The following is a 9,934-nucleotide window of genomic DNA, read 5'->3' as shown; positions in this document are numbered from 1 at the left end:
ATTTTACGGTAGGCAATAACAGCGCTGGCCGCTTCCAAATGTAGGTCATTAGACCGTCAAAACACGAGAGATCCTCCTCACTTCCACGAATTTTTCAACAGGATTCAATTAAGGGATTATTGATTCTTATCGTTAAGCTACTCAATTGTGACACAACGAAAAAGGTCTCGATTTTGGCAACATTGATGAAGTACAGTCAACTCTCCACAACTCGATGTCCACCAACTCGATATAGAGTTATATAACCATAATAAAAATGAGTGTCATGGCTACTACGATAGCGAATTTGTATGGGATTGTTAATCTATAACTTGATAATTCTATAACTCGAGTTGTAGAGAGTGGACTGTACATAGTTACGTTTCCAAAAACAAGAGTAAAAGTACTGAATAACTTGAGAAAAGCTTTGGATCACTTTGGAAAGCACTGGACCATTTCAGAAAAAATAGCGCGTACAGAATAACTTCGAACAGTGCTGAACTTTACAAAAGTTTTAAATCTCTTGGGAAAAATTGGAAACACTGGATCCGTGTATTCAGCTCATAACATATATATACATATATATAATAACTTCAGAAAAGCTTGAGTTCAGAATGAAAAATGCTGAATCACTCAAAGATAGACTCAATTCCGAAAGTGTTAAATGTTCTGGACTGATTTAACACTTTTGACAGTGGTGTCACGAGTTCTTGGGAACGTCTAAAACAAAAACCAGATGTAAACGTTAAAACCTGGCACTGAAACAGTAAGTGTATTGCCTATTAAGGTTTCCAAAGGTAACATCAATTGTAACAGCACAAACATCTCTTGTTGCTATTTCAAACATTTGCGTTGCGACGGTTGTGTTATTGACACGCACACATGCTCGAGGAGTCTGGCATTCCATTTTTGCTAAAAGTAGAAAAGGTTGGGTTCACGAGGTTTCCTAGATAAAAGTTTCCTTTACGAAAGTAAGGTTTCTTGTACAAGAGCCACACACTTAGAAAAATTCATTTAAGTTTAGGTGCTCTGAGACTGACATATACGAGCGTCAATTTTGACATAAAATTAAGTCATGATAGACACGAAATTCAGCTCAATCAAACGTACGTTTCGTCTAGTAACAAACTTTTCAGTCTCGGAGCACTTAATTTTACATGACATATTTGTTTACGTGTCATCCTTTATGTCAAAGATGGATTCCGTCACATGTAAAATAAGGATTTTCGAAGTGTGCACATGAGATTACCATGTACCATTTTGCATTATTCTACATATATTTGTATGGTTGCTGTTCTTTTATGCTGGCGATCGATGTATGCTATCTTAACAGCAGTCATAATTTATAACTACTCAAGATATTACAAATCCACCACCTACAGCATAAATTGAACAGCTACGTAGAAACCAAATTGGTAATGATATGTAAAATGCCATGGCAGAGGTATTCTGAGTAAAACACATAAAGCGAATCCATATTTATGGAGGTATCTGTATATTTTTTGTTTTTTGATTTTAACTATCATCATATCCATAATCTTCCCAAGTACTTGTGACTTAAGGGGGCTTCGGAGAAACAAAAGTTCGTTGCCCCATTGCTTCGGTTAGCACAGTAAGGACTTTATACTGCGGAGGTTTTGATTTGATAACATACTGGTAGTTTTAGGAACTTTGTTTTGCCCACGAATGTTCAGGAAAATTCTATAAATTGTTCATGGTTTTTCCTGAAATTAGGAGAAAATCAAGTACGATATGAGATAAATAAGAAAACACAAATTATGGTGCTTGGAAAATGTTGACGGAATATTCAGAAACTAATCATAATTTCAAGAAGAAAGGATAAAGGGACTTGGTAGATATTCAAGAAACATTAAAGCGATTTTCCGGGTTTTTGTTGTGTAGCAAATGCTACCTTCGCCACCTGTAATAAGTACGGTGCTCGATAAAATGCAAATGTTTTGCAACGTACGATATAAACTAGATAATACACTATTTGAAACAACGTCATCAATGTCGGGGACGGACGCATCGTTATGTAAGGCAGATTTATATTTGAAGGGCGCAGGTCAATATATGGTGCGTCTACTTTGCTCAAATTTTAGGAACACAGCTCTGAAATCAAATAATGCTCCTTTAACTTCTACAAAGTTCCTCATACTTAAATAAATTTGCCACTTCTACGCAGCTTTCAGCACATTTCCAAGTTCCTAGTTTCTACGATTTTTTTCTGAAGATCTATGAAGTTCCCAGAATTTCTACTAAGTTTCCTCAATTTCTACGATACAGAACAAAAAATTAATTTTAATATTACATCCAAGAGGATGCACTTCAATCATGTCGAAAATCCGCATGTAATTTTTATGGCCACAAAAATAAACAAATGCAGTAAAAGCAGCGTAATGTCAGTTAATGCACTGTATTAATGATATTTGTTGCCTTTTTGGCATGTAATATAACACCATATTTTTGACACGATTGAAGTGCATCCACTATGATGTGATATCAAAATTAATGTTTTGCTGTGTGTGTAAAAAAATCGCCTAAAGTAAAAATCGTAGAGCCTAAAGACGTCTTATTATATCATCGGTTAAATTTCGTTGTAATGTAATTTCTCCAAATTGTTTCTTCAAGTTCACAACAAGAGAATAGAATTCAACATAAATTTGTTTAATAAAATCTTTGTTTGTGGTAAAATTTTATTAATCGCTGAGTCAGAAAAAAAATCACCAAAAATTCTGGGGAAGGGGATTCTAGATAATTCAGGAGGGGGATAGATCATTCTGGAGGGGGCCTGGCCTCTTGGCACCCCCCCCCCCCTTAGCTACGCCAAAATATCTTGTTGACCAATGACTACTTTAAATAGTATTGCCTAACTAAAGCTAACCAAGACACCATTGTGGAAAGCTCTTCGGCAGGGGAACTATGCCATTAGCGCGAAGCATTTTTAAACCACTGATGCTGGCGCCAACTAGTATTGTGTTTACTATTTGTTCATCACTTGATTCTATAGGATCAGATCCACCGTTAGCACAAGAAGGGTTAAGTGTGTTAGTTTTTGAACTTAGTGTTCCTATAATTGACCCTATCTTATTCACATGGTAACCTCGTTTCATTGTGTGATCTCATTCTTGCTGCATAAAATTATAAACAAGAATTGCCGCTATATCTAGGTCATAACTCATACCAACCCGACACTATGCATTAGTTTAAGATGAATCAAAGAAATTAGAATGTACGTTTCAAGTTAGAAAAATATATGTCAGAGATGTCGTTTCAACTTATTGTCAAAACTGTCAATCCTTATCACGTAAATTAGACGAGTAAATAAAATAATACTTACGTGAAGAAAAGGATGGATGAAGGACTAAGGTCACACCTTTCAAACAAATAACTAATCCTCATAATGGAGCTTTTTGTAGCATCTTTCGCTGTTGCCCTATAAAATGTAGTAAGTAAAGTCATACCGTTGCTGCCGTTTAAATGAGCCGGTGTTCGGTCGGCAACATTGTTCTGGTGGCTTGAATGTGCAAGCTCTGGACCAGCTTCGAATATTCGTCAGAACTTATGCCGCTAATATCCGAAGCGAAACAAACGGTTTGAGAATTCTCAGCTGAGCAGAATTTGTGAAGTACAAATGAATGATAGAATGGACCAGACTTCCTCGGCTCTACATCAGGTTGAGCAAACGCTTCCCGTATTGTTACCTGCAATTAGATAAAAACAATTAGTAGCGTTTAAAGAAAGTGCAAAAGAACTGTTTTGTTATTCACAAAAGAGAATTGCGTAAATTAATTACCACCAAAATAACGGAAAATGTTAGTATGGCGGAATATTTGAAGGAAATGGCCACACTCAGGCTTCGGTTCGTGGCACTCGACGGTGGCGATTACCCTGGTGGAAATTTGAAGAATGTCTGCATGGTATTTGCCACAGCAAAGTGGCTGAGCGGAAAAACCATTATCTGAGATGATGCGATGTATCCTGGCTAAGTCGGGTCTAAAGCAAAAGTTCTGGGCGATCAGCACAGACGTAAAGTTTCTAGAGATGTGTAGCGTTAAAGAAGCTGTCATTGCGGTCCCAGTTGCCGGACATCCAGTCGCAGGAGGTTTTTTTCCGACGTGCCGCTTGCGATGCCTTCGGAAAAATGGGACCAGGAACGGTATTTTGAAGAACGAAGGGCGTTCCCCAAAGCATGTTGATCGAGGAGATTTTTTCAGCTGCGACTGTATCCGCAGAAGAAGCGGAACCAAAGAACTTCAAGGAAGCACTGACCTATAAAAGAAAGGAATAATGATGAGTTGAAATCCTATATGGAAAATGGATCGTGTGAACTGATTAACCTACTTGAGGGATGTAAGACTGTCGGTTGAAACTGAAAGCACAAAGAGCATTTCTAGCTCAAATCGTTAAAAAAAATGTCAATTTTGTCTCGACCCCTTCTGATTTCAATGAAACATTGCTCACGTGTTCGCTGCTACTAATGGTTGCATTTTTCATTTAAATATGATTTTTTCCTCCAGAGTAACTTTTGAAAAGGGCGTATAAAAAAATGGATTATTTTTTTTTCCAAAAAATCATAACTTGAAAACTATTGATCTGATCAAAACGGCATATGAGAAGAAGTTTTAGGTAATTAAATTATCTTTGCGGAAAAAATACAATGAAACAAAAAACTTCGTAAATTAGTATTTAAAAAACGTAAAACGATGATTATCTCAAAACACCCCCCCTTCGATCTTTATAAATTTTTTTTTCAAAATAATTGATGGAATATTCTTAAATTTCGTGAAAAGTGTATGCTGGTAACTTTCTTAAAAAGAAAGCTATAGTTTTTTAAATTTTTGTTGATTTTTACAAGTTGATGAAAATGCATATTTTTTTATAAAATAATAATTTATTTGGATTCTACGCATAATTTTCGATAACTTTGCATATAGAAACTTTTTTCCTAAGTCCAGCCGTTCTCAAGTTAATGTGAATTAAAAAAATATAATTATAACAATTTTCAACATATTAGGCCATTTTCAAATGTTCGTCGAGTTGTCCAGCAACGAGATTTTATTTCATGATTGTATATTAAAAACCAAACAATTCATTCTCAGATATGGTAGCTGTCAGACTTACCCGTTTCTATCTAGAGGCAGCGGAAGAGAAGCACGTTGATGTGGTCAAATGAAAGATTTGTTGAGATAAGAAACAGTATATATTTATTATTTTATTTTACAACTCATATTATTTGAATACATTGAATAATTTGGATGTATCGTTTGAATTAGAGAATATTTTTACTGCAATTTGGTTGTTTGAAACTGGAATATAGCAATGATATTTTCGAGCTCCAGGAATTGGTTTCACTTTCTTAAAAATTGGATCAAATTCCGTGTCAGCCTTTTTGTATTCTTCCGTAGAAACATAACAAAATGACATTTTTGTTTGAAAATCTTCTTTACGACTATTTGCCCAGTCGTACAGTTGTTTAGGGTTCGTTATAGGGTGCTCGTGTTGCTTAGCTAAACTTGCTCTGGTTGCCATTCTCTTAAGGGTACCGCCAATCGCATCACAAGGACCTTTGCCGTGTGAAGTTGCAAAAAAATGCCATTCCATTTCTACATTTAGCTTATCTTTAAATCCACAAAGGCTAGCAAATTTTTTTATGTTTTTGTATTGTGATGCTGCTCTATCTAACATAAAAATACACTTTTGGACTGTTATTTGCGAAAAATTCTAATAATTTTGAGATAAACAACTGAACTGCTACTGTGTAATGCTTCTAAATTGATTTAGGTAGAGGTTTACAACACTTGAAATTGTTATCCATCATAAAAAACTACTTGCTTTTTAACTTGAAACGCTAAGAGAGATGAACTGAATGGAACAGGTGAAGAACTTGACTTAAATGATCTTTATTTCTTGTATTGTGTGGTTTACATGTATACCTTATCAAGTGACACAGATGCGTCTTTTCAGCTTTAGTTCCTTTTCAATTAAAATTATTATTAATTACAGTTCCTAGTCCTATCAGGCCTGTTTTAAGAATGCCCACCTTGGTGAGATTGGTTTGTTTAAAATTTGAAAAAAGGAGACTACTTATAACTACTATTTACAACTACAACTAACCTACAACTACTATATACATGTTCTGATAAAATACATTTTTGTGCAAATTTAGTCTTAATTTCGTTAATTCGGGAATCTATTTTGGCAATGCCTGCTACTTCATGTAAATTTGTTATTCTAGTGTCGAAAGGACGATCAAGAACCATCCTCAGCACTCTATTCTGAGTGATTTGGATTTTGTTCCTGTGAGTCTGTGCACATGATTCCCACAGGGGAGCTGCATAGAGGATCGCAGGTGCTATGATTTGTTTGTAGACAGCCAGTTTTTTCACCCTTGAGAGGCGGGATCTGCGGCAAATCAGCGGATACAGAACAGGTGAAGAACGTCCCAATATATATATATATATATATATGTAGCAGAATAATTACAATGTTGACATTATACCTATCTTCATTAGGTACAATTGATTATAGCAAACTTTTTTAAGTGTGAGTGTAAGAAGCCTCCACGGGGTGCCTTTTTATGTAGTTGTGATATCGCGGGATGAGCTCTTAAGGCACAATATGGTATACGTCAGAGAAGTACCTAGAGAATTTATCTCAATTACAGGTTTAATAACATATTTGTTTACCTGTTTATGTTTTGAGCCTCTGTTATGACATACACAATTCTATCCAGGTATACAACTAATAGAGGACAGAAAAAAGGCAGATGAGTGGGTTTGTTGATTATTTGGGTATATTTGAGAGTATTTACTTATAAACTTGTTTCTTTTCTGCTGCGTCTAAATAGAAACGGGTAAGTCTGACAGCTACCATATTTGAGAATGAACTGTTTGTTTTTTAATATATATTAATGGAAAAACATCTCGTTGCTGGACATCACGACTAACATTTTAAAATGGCTCAAAATGTAGAAAATTATTATTAATTATTTTTTTAAATTGCATTAACTTGAGAACGGCTGGACTTAGGAAAAAAGTTTCTATATGCAAAGTTTTTGAAAATTATGCGTAGAATCCAAATAAATTACTATTTTACTTAAAAATATGCAATTTCACCAACTTGTAAAAAGCAACAAAAATTTCAAAAATTATAGATTTTTTTTTAAGAAAGTTACCAGCATACACTCTTCACCAAATATTAGGGCATTTTTTCAGTTTTCTTGAAAAAAAAAATTATAAAGATCGAAGGGGGGGTGTTTTGAGATAATCATCGTTTTACGTTTTTTAAATACTAATTTACTAAGTTTTTCTTTCAGTGTTTTTTTTCCGCAAAGATAATTTAACTACCTAAAACTTTTCTGATATGTCATTTTGATCAGATCAATAGTTTTCAAGTTATGATTTTTTGAAAAAAAAATAATCCATTTTTTATACGCCCTTTTCAAAAGTTACTCTGGAGGAAAAAATCATATTTAAATGAAAAATGCAACCATTAGTAGCAGCGAACACGTGAGAAATGTTTCATTCAAATCGGAAACACTCATGACCAACCGGTTTGCGTTTTGGGCTGGAAATGCTCCAAATCAACACTTCAAGACTCATCGTATGAGTCGAGTGCATGCATCCTAATGCGATACAAAGCCAACGATACTGGATACGTTCCAGTTTGATGATATGTGTTTTAGCCGCCGACTGGAAGCAAAAACTACCGTACTCTAAAACCGATAAAATCGTTGTCCAAGACAACGTTAGAAGATCTTGCGGATGGGCTCCCCACCACGTTCCGGTAATTGTACGGAGAAAATTGATCCTTTGTTGGCATTTTCGTCTCAGATACTCAATGTGGGATCTCCAGGTGCATTTGGAATCGAACCAGACTCCTAGATATTTGAAAGACATGGAATGAGTGATCAGTAGACTGATGCAAATTTTGACATTTTCGCTCCACAGTGCTCATACGGTTCCAAATCGGGTCCTGATTAGTCTCCCAAAATTTGAACTCATTTGCAAAGAAACTGACTTCGCACAAACCATTTGAAGTTTATATGGAAATTACTATGGGAAATCAAAACTTTTTGTTCATTGTCATTTTAACTTTTTCCATATTGCACTGTTCAAAAATTCAAAAACTATACTTATGGAAAATTTTCTCTGCTGCAACTTAGCAGAATATAGTTGTTGAGCCAAACGTCAAATAAAATAGTTATTAATTGTTTAAGAGATTGATAATCTTATGGCATGATCAAGCAGCTGTTTTGTCAGCAACACCGTATCGTGCAGTGTGACATAGTAGCCATGATTTTTGTGCTCTATTCCAAGCGCCAGAAACACCAATGTTGCCTGCTGAACAGTTGATTGAGCATAATCGTAAGACATTAGTGGCTTGAATTATTGATAACTTTTGATGCTTACATTATATTGAAAAGTGGTTAAGGACAAAGTTGTAGCTGAGAAAATTTTCTACGAGCTCAGTTATCATTTTTTAAAGCAGAGCGATATGGTAAATTGTTAGATGGATATGAACAAAATATTTGGTTTCCTTATAGTAATTTCCATATAAACTTCAAATGGTTTGTGCCAAGTCAGTTTCTTATCGAATGAGTTCAAATTTTGGGAGACTAATCAGGACCCGATTTGGAACCGTTTGAGCACTGTGGAGCGAAAATGTCAAAATTTGCATCAGTCTAGTGATCAGCTTACCCAAAAGTTGAAGCTTCGGTTGTGCTGGGCTATGGTTCCTATACCTCCGATACCTAGCTGGAGTAGCCCAAGTAGACAAATTGTCTAAGGTATCCTGTAAGGTTCCTTGCAAGTCGAGCCCTTTGGGCCCTGTCATAGACACTACGCCATCATCTGCAAGTTGTCTCAACTGCACGTTGCCACTTAGACATTTGTCAATTTCTCTGACGTAGAAATTATACAAAAGGGGGCTTAAACATGAGCCCTGGGGTAGACCCATGTAGCTAAATCGTGAAGCTGTAGAGTTTCCATGAGAAAAGCACATATGTTTCTCTGACAGCAAATTGTACAAAAAGTTATTAATTATGGAGTTTGTCTGAAAGGACTTCAATCGATACTGAATCAAAAGTCCCTTTAATATCCAAGAACACAGAAGCCATTTGCTTTTTTTTAGCAAAAGCCAAGTGAATTTCTGTGGAAAGCATCGCGAGACAGTCGTTCGTTCCCTTGCTCCTACGGAAACAAATTTAAGTATCTGAGAGTAGGTGGTCCATCTCAACCCATTTTTCCAGGCGAAAAAGGATCATTTTCTCCAACAATTTTCGAATGCACGATAACATCGCGATGGGACGATACGAGTTGTGATCTGACGCGGGTTTTCCAGGTTTTTAAATGACTATAATGTGTTGAAGTGAAGATTTATTCCACAAAAAAGTAAAATTATTCCACAACAAAGGTAAAAAAGGGAAATCACTCTATCTCTAATAACAAACGTCAGATTGGCCTGAAATTTTTTCTACAACAGAAGTTATTACCATTTGCCTTCTGTGAAAAAGCTTGATGAGTTGTGCCGTTAATTTTTAAAAATTCGTAATAGATTTATTCCACTAAAAAGTATAATTATTCCACAACAAAAGTAAAACTGGCAAATCACCCTATCTCTAACATCAACCGTCAGATTGGCATGAAATTGTTTCTACATGTAGTGGTTAATGCAAACTTAACCATAACCGCGCAAAAAAAAAAGTTAAGATTCCCTAACAGACATCAGATTTCAGGTGTTAAGACTCATTGGCGTTTCTCATGGGAGAGCCTTAGGGGCCAGACAGGAAAATTTCAAATTGAAAAGTTGAACCGCTAATTTTTAAAAAATCGTAATAGATGTATTAAAGTAAAATTATTCCACAACGGGGAAATCACTCTATCGCTAACAACAAACGTCAGATTGGCCTGAACTTTTTCTAGAAGTAGAAGTTATTACCAATTGCCTTCTG

This window comes from Ochlerotatus camptorhynchus, unplaced genomic scaffold (assembly GCF_037179485.1).
Source record: "Ochlerotatus camptorhynchus isolate MF236.1 unplaced genomic scaffold, CSIRO-AGI_Acam_v1.1 ptg000717l, whole genome shotgun sequence".
NCBI classification, from domain to species: Eukaryota; Metazoa; Arthropoda; class Insecta; order Diptera; family Culicidae; genus Ochlerotatus; species Ochlerotatus camptorhynchus.
This window is presented reverse-complemented; position numbering follows the sequence as displayed.